Genomic DNA, 13,754 nt, shown 5'->3' on the forward strand with positions numbered 1-13,754 from the left:
GGGTTTAACTGTTGTCCTTTACCAGAACTCAAGTTTCTAGAAATTTAGTTGCCAGTGGGGAGACCAGTTCCGGCCTGAGTGCCTAGACATTTTGCTTCTCTTTGGCTCTCTGGAAGGTCGATGAACTCTCTTTACATGGTAAACAGCCAGGGGCCCATCCTACTCTTTCTGTATGTCCTCCCTCCCCCACCACCCCAGGACCAGTCTCCACTGCTGCAGGCCTCCCCACATCTCCACCTCAAAAGCAAGACTTCTGAGCTTTCCCCTGTTCTTGCTCCTGGCTGGCATCTATGAGCTAAACTTTGGATCCAAAGCACCCCTACTCATTCACATTCTTCGAGAGAAAGGGAGAGGATGTCTGTGTGTGCTTGTGCGTGCGGGTCCATTTCCTCCAAATTATACAAGTTCAACATTTGTCCTAGGAAATGAAGAACAAAGCAGAAATCAAATAAGGACTGTAATCCCAAGTTGGGGGTGGGGGAGAGACGCTAACCTGTTTTTTCCTCCAAAGAAAAATAGTCCTTTTTTGCGGGTTGCCTGGAAACGGAGAGGTTTCCAGCATCAGCAACCGCTCTCCCCGGGGCAGGCGGATTATCTTTCTGCTGAGCTGGCGGAACCATTATTTATCACCTGCCAAGACTGATTACTCACCCTGGGACAATGACAGCCCTTCCTTTCCCCTGTTAATTACTGTCATCATTAATATCCATGTCACTAATTAGTATTCATTCACACTGAAACTCCTTCCTCGCTGTCATACCCGTTCCCCCTCCACCCACCCCAGCCCGCAGCACCATTGTCTGGGTTTCTACCCCCTTTTGGCTTTACGGGCTCAGCGACTGGCCTGCTTGTCTGCCTAGTCCACCAAGGCCCCATCTGCATTCAGAACTGAAGGATCCCATTTAATCACATTTTGTGTGTGAGTGAAAAGGGGACAATCACAAAGGCCCCTTTTCCTTTCCCCTGGCACTGTGGGGACCACAGGCCTTGGTTTCTTGTCCTGGGTGCAGCCCCCATGACAGTCAATGTCTTCATCTGGGGGCTGGTGTGGCTGTCCTTGGCCCTGGTTGAGGGCTGGGCTGCTGCCCGTGGCTGTCCTGGCCACTGCCGTCAATCGGCAGCAGCACCCATCACCCCGCCATCCCACACACGCTACTGGAACACGTGGTGGCCATCAGCACAACAATGCCCAGGGCTGTGGACTCTCTCTCTGTGGACGCGGGGTGTCCTAGGCTTCCGAGGACTGATTTGGGGAGGCCAGCCCCCAGTCTGACGGCAGAAAGTAAGCTTCTGCCTGTTTGGCCCCAGAAACAAGTCAGGAAGAAAAGTCCATCCTAATATTATGTCCATTAAAAGACCTACAATTGTTCCACTGTAGAAACAGAGAAAAGTAGTCCAAACCACCACCAGGAGTAAGTATTCTTCTCCTTGTTCTTCCTTCTTCCCCTTCCCCCAATCATTCTTGCCTTCTTATTACAAAAAGAATTTCAAGATTATTTTCTGTTCTATCCAAAATTTGTTGTTGCCTTTTGTGATCACAACTGGGTTCTGGTTCTTATCTCAGCCAAGCTGCCCTGCCAAGGACTTAAAATCAATATAAAAACACTGCCCAGCTGGCATAGCTCAGTGGTTGAGCATTGATCTATGAACCAGGAGGTCACAGTTAGATTCCCGGTCAGGGCATATGCCTGGGTTGGGGACTCAATCTGGGGGGTGAGGGGAGAGGGGAGGGGACGGTGATCAATGGTTCTCTCTCATCACTGATGTTTCCATCTCCCTCTCCCTGGAATATCTCTGAAATCAATAAAAATATATTAAAAAGCACACACACAAAGAAACCCACTAGCAACAAGTGTGGGATGGTCACCCTTTATTCCCCAAGATCCCAAAACATTTGGGTCAAAGTTTTCTTTTTGAGGTGAATTTATCAACATACTACATATTCCAGGGGCATCATGAAATACATCAGAGGGCACCTGAAACACTTGTCCACAATATGAGTGGGTTGCTAGCTGAGCCCTGATTAGATTATGCAAACTCGAGAAAAGGTTGGTTCCAGTCACCTGCAAATTTCAAGGTACCTGAAACTTGGTAGCTTTTATGTCACTAGAAACCTGGTGCACGAAATTTATGCACTGGGTAGGGGAGAAGGGGATTGGGCCTAAGTCAGCAGTCAGACATCCCTCTTGCAGTCTGGGGCTCTTGCAGTCTGGGACCCCTTGCTCTTTACTGCCTGTGAGTGAGGAAGGCAGTCTTATGCCACCTCATTGAGTGTGTAGGCCCCATGTGCAGGCCACTGCTCATGTAGGGGGAGCGACATTCCTGAGTGCCCACTGTGTACCAGGCCAGAGCTGTGCACTTGACCCTGTTATCACATATCATCTTGATGACAATTATGTAAAGTACTAGAGGCCCAGTGCACGAATTTGTGCATCGGTGGGGTCCCTCAGCCTGGCCTGTGCCCTCTTGCAATCGGTACCCCTTGGGGGTTTCAGCCTGATCCCCACAGGCCAGGCCGAGGGACCTCAGCGGTGAGTGAATCTGTGCACCGGGCCTCTAGTATGCATATAAAATTTTGGTTAATCTCTTCCCACCATCCCCCCTCCCTCCTTCCCTCTGAGATTCATCAGTCTGTTCCATGTTTCCCATGCCTATGGTTTCTGCTCCTACATTGAACATCTGCCCTCTGGTGGTCAATGCTCATCATAGCTATTGGCCAGTTGCTTAAGCTTTTATATTCTACACTAGAGGCCTGGTGCACGAAATTTGTGCACTGGGGAGGGGTGTCCCTCAGCCCAGCCTGAACCCTCTCCAATCTGGGACCCTCGGGGGATGTCTGATTGCTGGTTTAGGGATCGGGCCTAAACCCGCAGTTGGACATCCCTCTCACAATGTGGGAATGCTGGCTCCCAACCATTCGCCTGCCTGCCTGCCTGATTGCCCCTAACTGCTTCTGCCTGCCAGCCTGATCACCTCTAACCACTTCCCTGCTAACCTGATTGACGCCTAACTGCTCCCCTGCCAGCCTGATCGCCCCCAACTGCCCTCCCCTGCTGGCCCAGTTGCCCCCAACTGCCCTCCCCTGCCAGCCTGTTCCCCCCTAACTTCCCTTCCCTGCCAACCTGGTCCCTCCTAACTGCCCTCCCCTGCTGGCCTGATCACCCACAACTGCCCTCCACTGCCAGCCATCTTGTGGCTGTGGGTGCTGCCATCTTTGAGGGTGTGGCAATCAATTAGCATATTCCCTCTTTGTTGGCTGTGGGCACCACCATCTTTGAGGGTAGGGCAGTCAACTAGCATAGTCCCTCCTTATTGGCTGTGGGTGCCACCATCTTTGAGGGCAGGACAGTCAATTAACATATTCCCTCCTTATTGGCTGTAGGCACCGCCATCTTTGCGATGGTGTGAGGGTCACGTAGCATATTCTCTTTTTATTAGATAGGATAATAAAAGCCTCATATGCTAAGTGTCCGGTCGTTCAGTCATCCATTAAACCAATCAAAGTGTAATATGCTAATGATATGCTAAGGCCGCTCAACCGCTTGCTATGATGTGCACTGACCACCACAGGGCAGATGCTCCTACTGGTAGATTAGTTTGCTGCTGGGATCTGGCAATCAGGACTGAGTGAGATGGTCCGGACATGCCCTGGAGCCCTCCCATGGTCCCTCCCCAGCTGGCCAACCTCCCACGTCCCTCCCTGGCCCTGATCGTGCACCAGTGGGGTCCCTTTAGCCTGGCCTGCACCTTCTCACAATCCGGGACCCCTCGGGGGATGTCGTAGAGCGGGTTTCGGCCTGATCCCACAGGCCAGGCGGAGGGACCCCACTAATGCACCGATTCGTGCACCGGGCCTCTAGTATATAGATAATAATTATAATACCCTTTTTAAAAATCAGGGCCAGAGTGGCCCAAGGTCACATACTAGCACCTATTAGAGCAAAGGTTGGAATCTGGACAATCAATGCCAAATATTATTTCCACTACATCATTTTGCCTGTTTGATTCTACAGTGGGAGTGTCTGAATAATTTTCTGAATACTATACAGAAGAATATTTGGAAAAGTGATCTTCTGCACTCATTTTTCCCTGAAGCAGAGACATTAATTTAGTGAGAATAATTGCTACTATATGCTATTTAGCTAATAATTTATTGAACACTTTTTATATCCCAGGCTTTGGAATAATCCCACTATAATAATCCTGTGATGTAAATAAATGATTACCTTTTTGTAGATAAATTGAAGGACACTCTAAGTAGGACAGTCTTTACCGTTTACATCTTTCTTTTTTGCCTTAGTTAAAAAAAAAATTAAAAATGCAACAATTAGTTGGCAGAGAAAGCAAGAGGAGCTGTTCAATTGGCCCTTGAAGGTGGGCACACGACTTGCTGGCAGTAAGACAGAGGAAATACAGGTGGCAGGACAAGTGTGGTGAGAGGTCTGGTGGCATTTGTGAGGCATATTGTTCAGTCTATGGGCTTGAGTTTTTCCAAGGAAAAGCACGACACATTTCACAGATACGCACTTGCTTACCAAGCACAGGAAGCAATAGAGTGCAGTGCTTGTAAAGTCAGGCAGATTTGGGTTCGACTCATGCTATGCCACTTACACATTGTGTGACCGGAGAAGTCCCTTCACCACCACCCACCTAACCTCCATTTCTCTGTGAGTCCACTGGGGGAGGGGAATACTTACAGGATAAAGTAAGATCATGGACAGGACGCCCTTGCCCCAGAGCCTGGGCCATGCTTGGGCTGAAGGGACTGTTTGTTACTGGGTCACCTTTCTCCTCTGTGCCTCCCTTTCCTCACACGAAAACCAGGACAATCACAACAGGACCTGCTGCACAGGCGCTGGGGGTTAACGCAAAGGCTGTACGTGCGATGCTAGCGCAGTGCTTGGGACACAGCTGACGCACATGAGCTACTGATACGGCTTATCGTTTAGTCACCTTGTGTCGCAGCCAAGTGTCTAACCACGTTGCCTGCATGGCTGGGAGAAATGACAGCCACTTGAAATTCTTGTGTTATTTGCCTGCTTTTTCATTTTAGGCCTTAATCTCAAAGGTCTTCTGAGGCTCCTGGGAAGGGGTCTGCTGATGGACAGCTTGTTGGACGCGAGGAGAGGTGAAGGTAGCAGTGGCGGCAGGGAAACGTTAGGATTGGTGGGGCCTCACTGAGGGAGTGGGACCCCTTTCTGGCACTTTCCTGGCCCTGGAGCTCATTTCCTGGGAATTGAGAGTGGAAAGCAAAACAGGTGTCCTCATCCCACTGTCATTCAGTCGAATGTAACAAACTGGGCACCATTCTGGTTCTCTGACCTCCTTCCACCCTCTTCTCCTTCCCTTCTTTCCTCTTCTGCCCAATGGACCATCTTTCCACTCCCAGAATGCACCACGCTCCATCCCACCGCAGGGCCTTTGCACACACTGCTCCCCTTTCTCCAGGCCAGCTCTACCTCTTGCTGACTCCTGCAGTCCTCTGGCCCTAACTTCGCAGGAAAGCCTCCACTGCTCTCCACACCCGGTCCAGGTCCTCTGGCGTTCATTTGCAGGGACGGGGTTCCTTCTCTTTGGAGCACTTATCTCAGTTTGGAATTAGACATTTACGATGAGATCATTTGATCAGTGTCTGCCTCCCCTCTGCATTAGCTTCCTGGAGCTGCTGTAATAACGCACCACAAACTGAGCGGCGTAAACAGTGAAAATGTACTGTCCCTACTGTCCCACAGTCCTGGAGCCTAGGGTCTGAGTCCAGGTGTCAGCAGAGTTGGCTCAGCTGCTGGCTGTGAGGGCGAGTCTGTTCCCTGGCGCGAGCGCCCCGTCCCCCACATTGCCCCCCTCCCCCCCACCCCGGCGTTTTGCTGGCAGTCTTTGGCTCTTTGGCGCTCCTTGGCTTGTAGATGCATCACCCTGATCTCTGCTTTTACCTTCACATGGCCTTTGCCCTGCGTGCGTGCCTCTGAATCCACTTTCTCCCTTTTTATTTTATTTTTCAAAATACAATTTTATTGATTTCAGAGAGGGAGAGAGAGATAGAAACATCAGTAATGAGAGAGAATCTTGATTGGCTGCCTCCGGCACACCCCCCACACTGGGGATCAAGCCTGCAACCCGGGCATATGCCCTGACTGGGAATCAGACCTTGACCTCCTGGTTCATAGGTCGACACTCAACCACTGAGCCATGCCGACCGGGCTACTTTCTCCCTTTTCATAAGAACACCAGTCCTACTAGATTAGGGCCCACCCTAACTCACTCATCTTAACTAATTACATGTACAATGATTCTATGTCCAAATCAGGTCACATTCTGAGGTATTGGAGGAAAGAACCTCAACATATGAATGGGAAAGACACAGTTCAGCCCACAACACTTGCTGAACTATAGCTCTGAGCGAGCAGGACTCTCATGCTGTCCTATCTCTGGCACATGCAAAGGCCTGGCGTGAAGTTGGGCTTTAGTAAATGCTTACCGATCAACAGTTATGCTCAAATAGACATCACACAATATGTGTTCATCCATATGTGCATATTCGCTACATTTCAAACATGTCTCTCAGTGTTTTGTGACCCATCACAGACCAGGAACCTTGGGCGGACATTCTGTGACTACTGCTTTAGATGGAAGGTTCAGGGTTTTGCAGCCATCGATGTTGTCTTCTTTCAAAAGTCATTTTTATTTTCCCCAGAAAGAACTCTCCACAAATGAATGCATTACTAACAGTTAGGCAGCGGTTCAGATGTTTCCTCTTCCTCACTCGGTCTGGCTGACACTGAGAGAAGAGCCGGTCCAAAGAGAGGGGAAGTCTTCAAGTCTCTTCTCCAGGGGCCCAGGGGCCCTGCCCCTCCCACCTGCCTGCTGGCCCCGCTGCGGGCACGCTGGCTTCCAGACTGCGGAGTTCAAGCTGCCTGTGATTGGCTTTGGTCCTGCGTGATGCTTGCTTCCTCACAGGGCGGCCTCCACATCTGACTTGGTTTTGAACAGGTTGGAGGAATTAAATTCAGACACGTGAAATATGATTTTGAACCCAGAGCTACTCAAGCATCACTGCCTTATCCAGTCCTAAACCAGGCCCTGCCAGGGCCCCCTCCCTGGGGTCTTTTGCAGGCCTGGCAAATGGGCTTGCTGACCTCCATGGACATGTGGCGACTGCGTCCCCGGCGCCCTGTGGCCGCACAGCAGGGAAGACGACCGGCTGATGGACAGCCCCCTCCCCCGTGGGCCTTCTCTCTCCTCCCCAGAGCCCCCCTCCCGCCCCCCCCAGCTCCTGTGTTTCTGCCTTCTCTGAAATGTAAAGCTTCCGTGTGCATTATGAAAAATAATAGGGGGCAGGAGACCAGACGAGGTTATTACCAACTCATAAATCAACCGGAGGCTCTGAGGGCTGTGGTGAGGCGTCTGGGATGGGCTCCCCCGGATTGTTCTCTCACCCCAGCCCCCACGATTGATTCATAACCTCATAACCCTCCTGCGTCCCAATCCCAAGTCCTCTATCTAATTGTCAGCAGCCCAGTACATGATTTGCAAGAGGATGTGGGCAGCGGCAGATGTGGGGGTGGGGGAGAGATTAGTTTTGTCAATCAAAGGCGTCCAGGGCGAGGTGCGGAGCGCCGGGGTTTAGCCCAAGGATCAGCTTATTAAAGAAAAGGCTGGAAGTGGCCGCATTGATTGGGCCTGGGTGTGGGGGAGACGGGATCACGGCCACGGTGGGTGTGGCCTGTTTCCTGAGGGTGGCTGCCACTCATGACCGCCTTCCACTCAACCGGAAGGCAGGATGGAAAACAAACAAGCAGAGCTGTGGCTTTGGGGAGACGTGAGCTAATGCCAGGTGCCCAGGCCATCCGGGAGCATTTACATATTCCGAAGGCGGCTGCGCCTCCTGGAGGCGGGAGGGGGCCCAGTGGCTGGCAGGCATCAGGGGCTTTACTGCTTCCCAGCGTTGCCTAATGGTCACCTCCTTTGTGCAGATTTAAATCTAAAACATGGCTCCTGGACAGTTTGCATTTACATTAATCTGTGGGGCTAAGGCATTTTTGAGGGGAGCAGGAGAGGAACGTGAAGGGGAAGACTTCATGGCACCCAGGTCTGCAGGCTGCAGCCCCTGACCTGGAATGTGATCCGCCTTCCCACACCGCGAGGGCAGTAACACTGATGCGCGTCCACGGTGTGTGTTCAGGCTGAGCCTGCCAAGTGGGCTGGGCATCTGCACACGCCTTGAGACGGAGGAGTGTGAGCGAGCCAGGCTTCCAGCGGAGTCTGGGGCACCGGTTCTCAGGCAAAGGTTGAATTGGTGTTGCACTGGTTCCAGTTCTGGTTCCCTGAGGCTCCTTCTCAGTGAAACAAACTTGGTTTTTGTAATCAGTCAGACATGGGTTCAAATCCAGGCTCTGCCCGTCGCTAGCGCATCACCTCGGACGAGTTATGCAACCACTCTGAGCCCCACACTCTGAGCCCCAGTTTACCCACCTGCAAAATGGGGCCAATCACAGAATCAAGCCCAGATTCTGTTATAAGTACAAAAATGAGGACATGGAGGTAGACACGAGGCGCACTCCCTGGCCCGACCGGACATATCACCACTCTCCTTCCTTTCCACTTACAATGGACGCACACCCTCCACCAGCCCCACGTGGACTCTGGCTTGGAGCTGATCTCCTGGGCAGCGAGCCCCAGCCTGGAATTAGGCCCTTCTCCCGGCCCGGCCCCAGGACAGTCTGGAGCTTACTCTAGCTTGGCTCTTTCAAGTTTCTCCATTTCATTCCACTAGATGAGCTCATCCTTTCAAAGGTCAGTCTGGGATCCTCTCTGTTGGCAGAGGGCCTATCCCAGAACAATTTCCAGTTCTTGATTCAAAACATCAAAAGAACCCCAAGGAACCCCAAGATTTTTCCTTCTCCATCCCAGCTCTGGCTAAGCCCTTAGCCTGGCTTCTCTCACGGGAGTGGCCAGGAGGCAGGCGGCCTGGGTGTGAATCCAGGCCTCCTCCCACCAGCCCCGTGACCTTGGGGCTTGCCTTGCCCTTCCTAAGCTCCAGTTTCTGTAAGATCTGAGAAAAGACCATCTGAGAGCATGAGTGTAAGGATCGCGCTTGCAAAAGGCCCAGCCCCGTGTCCTTCAGCGCACAGCGAATGCTGACCTCATCATTATCATCATTGCCATTATTCCGACTGGAACATTTTCATTCATTTCCCTGCAATGGTGAACAAGACGGCTCTGTCCTTATACAAACAGGTGCGCTGGTGGGCTCTCCGGGCTCTGACTGGGGTATTTGTGGGGCTCTGGGCCACAGACCAGGAAATTCAGTCCCAGCTGACTCAACGTGAGAAAAAAGTGCAGAGAGAGGGAGGTGGTAGGATCAATTGTGAACAGTGAGAGAAACAGACCAAGGAGGGGAGCGTTGGATGTAGAGGCAAGGACTCTAGCTGAGCAGCCCGAAGCAGCCACACCAGGGATACGGTGCCACATCTGACAGTTATATCCAGATCAAGGCGGTCAGACAGCAAGTCTCTGCGAAAGGGAAAAGAGCCCTGGGTGGGGGAGGGGGATGCAAACGTCACCAGGGTGCGCTGGCTCCACCCACGTGCAAAGCACGGAGCCAGACATCGGGGACTGGGATCCAAGCATGACTCAGAAAACGCAGCAGGCTTAGGCGCCGAAGGAATGACCTGGGAGCTGCTGAGCGATGATCTCATGCTTTCCCGGCACCAGGGGTGCTGGCCTTCCCTCACCCCTGTTCTCACCCTGGGCTCAGGGCCCTGCCCAGGGCTGCTGTGACCCCTCCCCGCGGTCTGCCTCTGGTAGGCGGTGAGCTGCTGGCTCAGGCGGCCTCTGCCCCTCCCCTGTCGGTCACTGTCCTGGGTCCAGAGCCCCTTTTGAGCTTCAGTGAGGCCCCCCAACGTGAAGGTCTTGTGTGCAGTCCAGCAGCGCACCGCTCTCTGCCAGCTCCCATCTGTCAGGGGGCGCCAGCGGCTTTGGGCTTCTCTGGGATCTGCTGAGGTTCAGCTGCCCATTCCAGAAAAACAAAACAAAACAGCAAAATCACAGCAGCTTAAACAAGATAGAAATGTATTTGGTAAAAGAAGTCTGGAGGTGGCTACAGGGGACCTCAGGGCTCTGCACTTTAATGCTTCTCTTTCACCCCCTAGCACTTGGCTTCCACCCCCAAGGTCACCTGCTGAGGCAGCAGCCATCACACCCCAGCTTTAGGCAGGAGGAAGGAGGAAAGGCAGGACCACTAAAGAGTGCCTTTCCCAATGGAGGCGCCTTCCTTTCAGCATAGTTTCCAGAAGTCTCCTTCTCTACTTACAATAGTGACACCCAGAATAACGCCCCCCAAGTTGTTCATGTTCCAACCCCTGGAAATATGTACCTTACATGGCAAAGGGAGATGTGATTACATTAAGGCCCTCAACGTGGAGAGACGGTCCTGGAGCCTCCAGGTAAGACCAGTGCAATCACAAGGATCTTCATGAGAGAGAGGCAGGAGTTTCGGGGGTGCCGGGGTCCAACCCCAGCAAGTCCAGGGGTCCCCAAAGGTGTGGACGGAGTCGGCGAAGAAGGAATGACACGGAGACAGCGTTCAGTTGATCAGCAGCCTAGCCAGGATCTACAGCCAGGATCTCCAGCCAAGTTCTGGTCTGGATCTCCAGAGAGGTTCTGCTTCGGTTCTCCAGCCAGGTTCTGTAGCCATGTTCCCTCGCTAGGTTCTCCAGCCAGGTTCTGTCTGAGATCTCTAGCCAGGTTCGGTCACCAGGTTCTAGTCAGGCTCTCTTGCCAACCTCTGCAGTCAGGTTCAGTCCAGGATCCCTTGCCATGTTCTCTCCATCGAAGTTCCTCCATCTCCAGGTTCCGCATAGGTTCTGTCTTCTGAATTCTGTCTCTTGCTGTCTTGTTACATCTGTATTTATACCAGTTGATTCAATCCTATCAATCTCTATTACAAAGGTTAGGGCGTTTCTTATCTCCATCCCAGGGAGTAAAGATTATGTAGCTTAAGCATGACTGTTCATAGTTAAGTTGATTAACTACCTGCCTGGCACTTAGTTAAGGAGTTTCATCCCCTCCCTAACTTCAGGGGAAAATCCCTACCTGGGGAAACAACCTTTCTCGGAGAGGTGACCTTGGTTAAAACACAGCGCCAAGAAGGTGAGCAAACATATTAAGAACCGTATGCCATATATGCCAGGTCCCTTGAAACAGCAAGGATGGACCGGCTCCCGGCACGGGGGCAGAGAGAGGAAGAAGGAGAACATGGAGGAGGAGGAGGAGGAGGAGGAGGAGGAGGAGGAGGAGGAGGAGGAGGAGGAGGAAGTGGAGAATGAGGAGAAGGACAAAGAGAAGAGGTGGTGGTGATGAGAGCACCAACTAGTGCTGACTTTGAAGAGAGAGAAAAGGACCATGAGTGAAGGAATGCAGGCAGCTTTTAAGCTAGAAAAGGCAAGGAAACAGATTCTTCCCTAGAGCCGCCAAAGAAACACAGTTTTGCCTTGATTTTTAGCCAAGATCCAGTTCAGACTTGTGACCTCCAGAATTATAACATCATACATTTGTATTGCATTGTGTTAAGCCACTTACTTGATGGTAATTTGTTGTAGCTGCAATAAGAAAAACAGTTATTTTCTTACCTCCTATGATTTCTTTAGATAACTCTCTACAAGTGAAATTTTGGGTCATTTTCAAGGCCTCAGGACCTACTGCACAACTAGCCTTGAGAACACTCTTGCTTCAGTCTCTATGCCCCAGACTGCACTGGATAGCAGCACTGCTGTGTATCATTGCAAATCCGATTGGGAGAAAATGATAGCTCGCTAAGCAAATAACCATGTTTTCATAAGTGAGATTCAAATGATTCTAATATCATTGATTAGATCATTGATTCTAATATCATTGATTGACCATTTGCATGTCTTCTATTGGAGTACCCATCTTTTTATATTGATTAATAGGAATTTATTAAGTAGAAAGGATATGACACTTCATCTGAAATGTGTGCCAAACAATATTTCCCCTCCCATTTGCTATTCACACTTAAGAAGCCTTGAGTGGTAGAGTTTTTTAATATTTTATGTTCCAATCCGTCAACTCTGTGTTTTACAGTTTCTGCCAAGGGTGTCATGCTTGCAATATCACCAAGACATGTTAAGGGATGAGATTTTATAAGTCTTTGCTGAATTCATTTATCCATTCGTTCAACACATAGTTACTGAATGCTTCCTACATGCCGGGCCCTGTTCTAATCACTGGAGCATCATCTGACTCAGAGAGCTGAGCCCAGAATAGGAACGCTGATCACTGAGAGATTTACAGCCTGAAATAAGTACAAACCCCAGACACATCTGACTGTACTGAAAGCCTGGCCGCCCTGAAGACTTTGACAGTGAGCAGAGATTTTCACGGTGCCACCCAGATCCCAGGGCGTTTTACGATGAATGAAATCTACATGAGTGTGATGACGCTAAGGAAACAGCAATACGAACGTCCATGAACGGGAAGGCTTGAAATGACTCTAAAAAGTATGAACAGCACTTGTTCCCCATCAGTCCCAAAGGAACAATTATCATTGATATAACTTTTCATTTCATCAGTAAGTTAAATACAGATATCATCTATCCCTTAGGACTCTTTGTAGAATCTCTCTGAATCAAAGAATCCCAGCAAGAGAAGAACTGCCCTTCCTGGGAAGGGTTTTCGTAGAGAAAGGCTTATGAGTGAAAAGTAGACTCTCAGGGTTATCGCCCATTGGCAGGACCTCAGCAACGGAAGAGAAGTCGCAATGTCCCCAGGTTTGCCGACTCCAAACTGAATAAGCCTCTGATTATTTACTTGTTATTCTTTACTTTTTCCTACCTCACGTTTTTCTCTTTTTATTTATTTATTTTTATTCTTTATTTATTTTTTTAAAAAATATATCTTATTGATTTTTTATAGAGAGGAAGAAAGGGATAGAGAGAAACATGGATGAGAGACAAACATCGATCAGCTGCCTCCTGCACACCCCCTACTGGGGATGGGCCCGCAACCAAGGTACATGCCCTTGACCGAAATCGAACCTGGTACCCTTCAGTCCGCAGGCCAACGCTCTATCCACTGAGCCAAACCGGTTAGGGCCATTTTTCTCTTTTTAAACAAAATACATTTTTATTGATTTCAGAGAGGAAGGGAGAGGGAGAGATAGAAACATCAATGATGAGAGAGAATCACTGATTGGCTGCCAACTGCATACCCCACACTGGGGACCAAGCCTGCAACCCAGGCATGTGCCCTGACTGGGAATCGAACCATGACCTCCTGGTTCATAGGTCGACACTCAACCACTGAGCTACAGCGGCCGGGCCCCACATTTTTCTCTTCAAGCGAAACAGAATGAATCCCCAGAAAACTCACCTTAAAACGAGTGCCCTGTAAGAACCGTGAAGGACTGAAGCCTGAAACCTTGGGCCATTCTAGCGAGGACTGAGCAGGACAGGATGCTCGACTGCCCTCACGGCCCTGGGAGATAGACACGGGCTTGTCTCCACGCGGGCCGAGCCGGGCTTTCCAGGAAAACTCCCCCAGGTGGCACTCCCGCCTCCACTCACTGGCACCAAAGCATGCCTGAAATCCCTGTCTGGCTTCATTGCCTGAGTAAACATCCCCAGGAGCCTGGAAGCCACACGAGGAGAGGCACAGGGTCTGGTTTAGCATGGAATGAATGGATGGATGGGAGTGAAGCTTTCAACTGGTCTGTGAATTCCCGGGGGTGGGGCAGGGAC

At 50.7% G+C, this 13,754-nt stretch overlaps 1 protein-coding gene across 12 annotated transcripts in view; it reads right to left on the reverse strand.

Moving 5' to 3' along the window:
- The window catches only part of RGS6 (regulator of G protein signaling 6), a 483,467-nt gene that overhangs the window by 94,062 nt on the left and 375,651 nt on the right, over positions 1-13,754 (reverse strand). The gene's annotated exons all lie outside the window — the stretch shown is intronic.

This window comes from Myotis daubentonii, chromosome 1, assembly GCF_963259705.1.
Source record: "Myotis daubentonii chromosome 1, mMyoDau2.1, whole genome shotgun sequence".
NCBI classification, from domain to species: Eukaryota; Metazoa; Chordata; class Mammalia; order Chiroptera; family Vespertilionidae; genus Myotis; species Myotis daubentonii.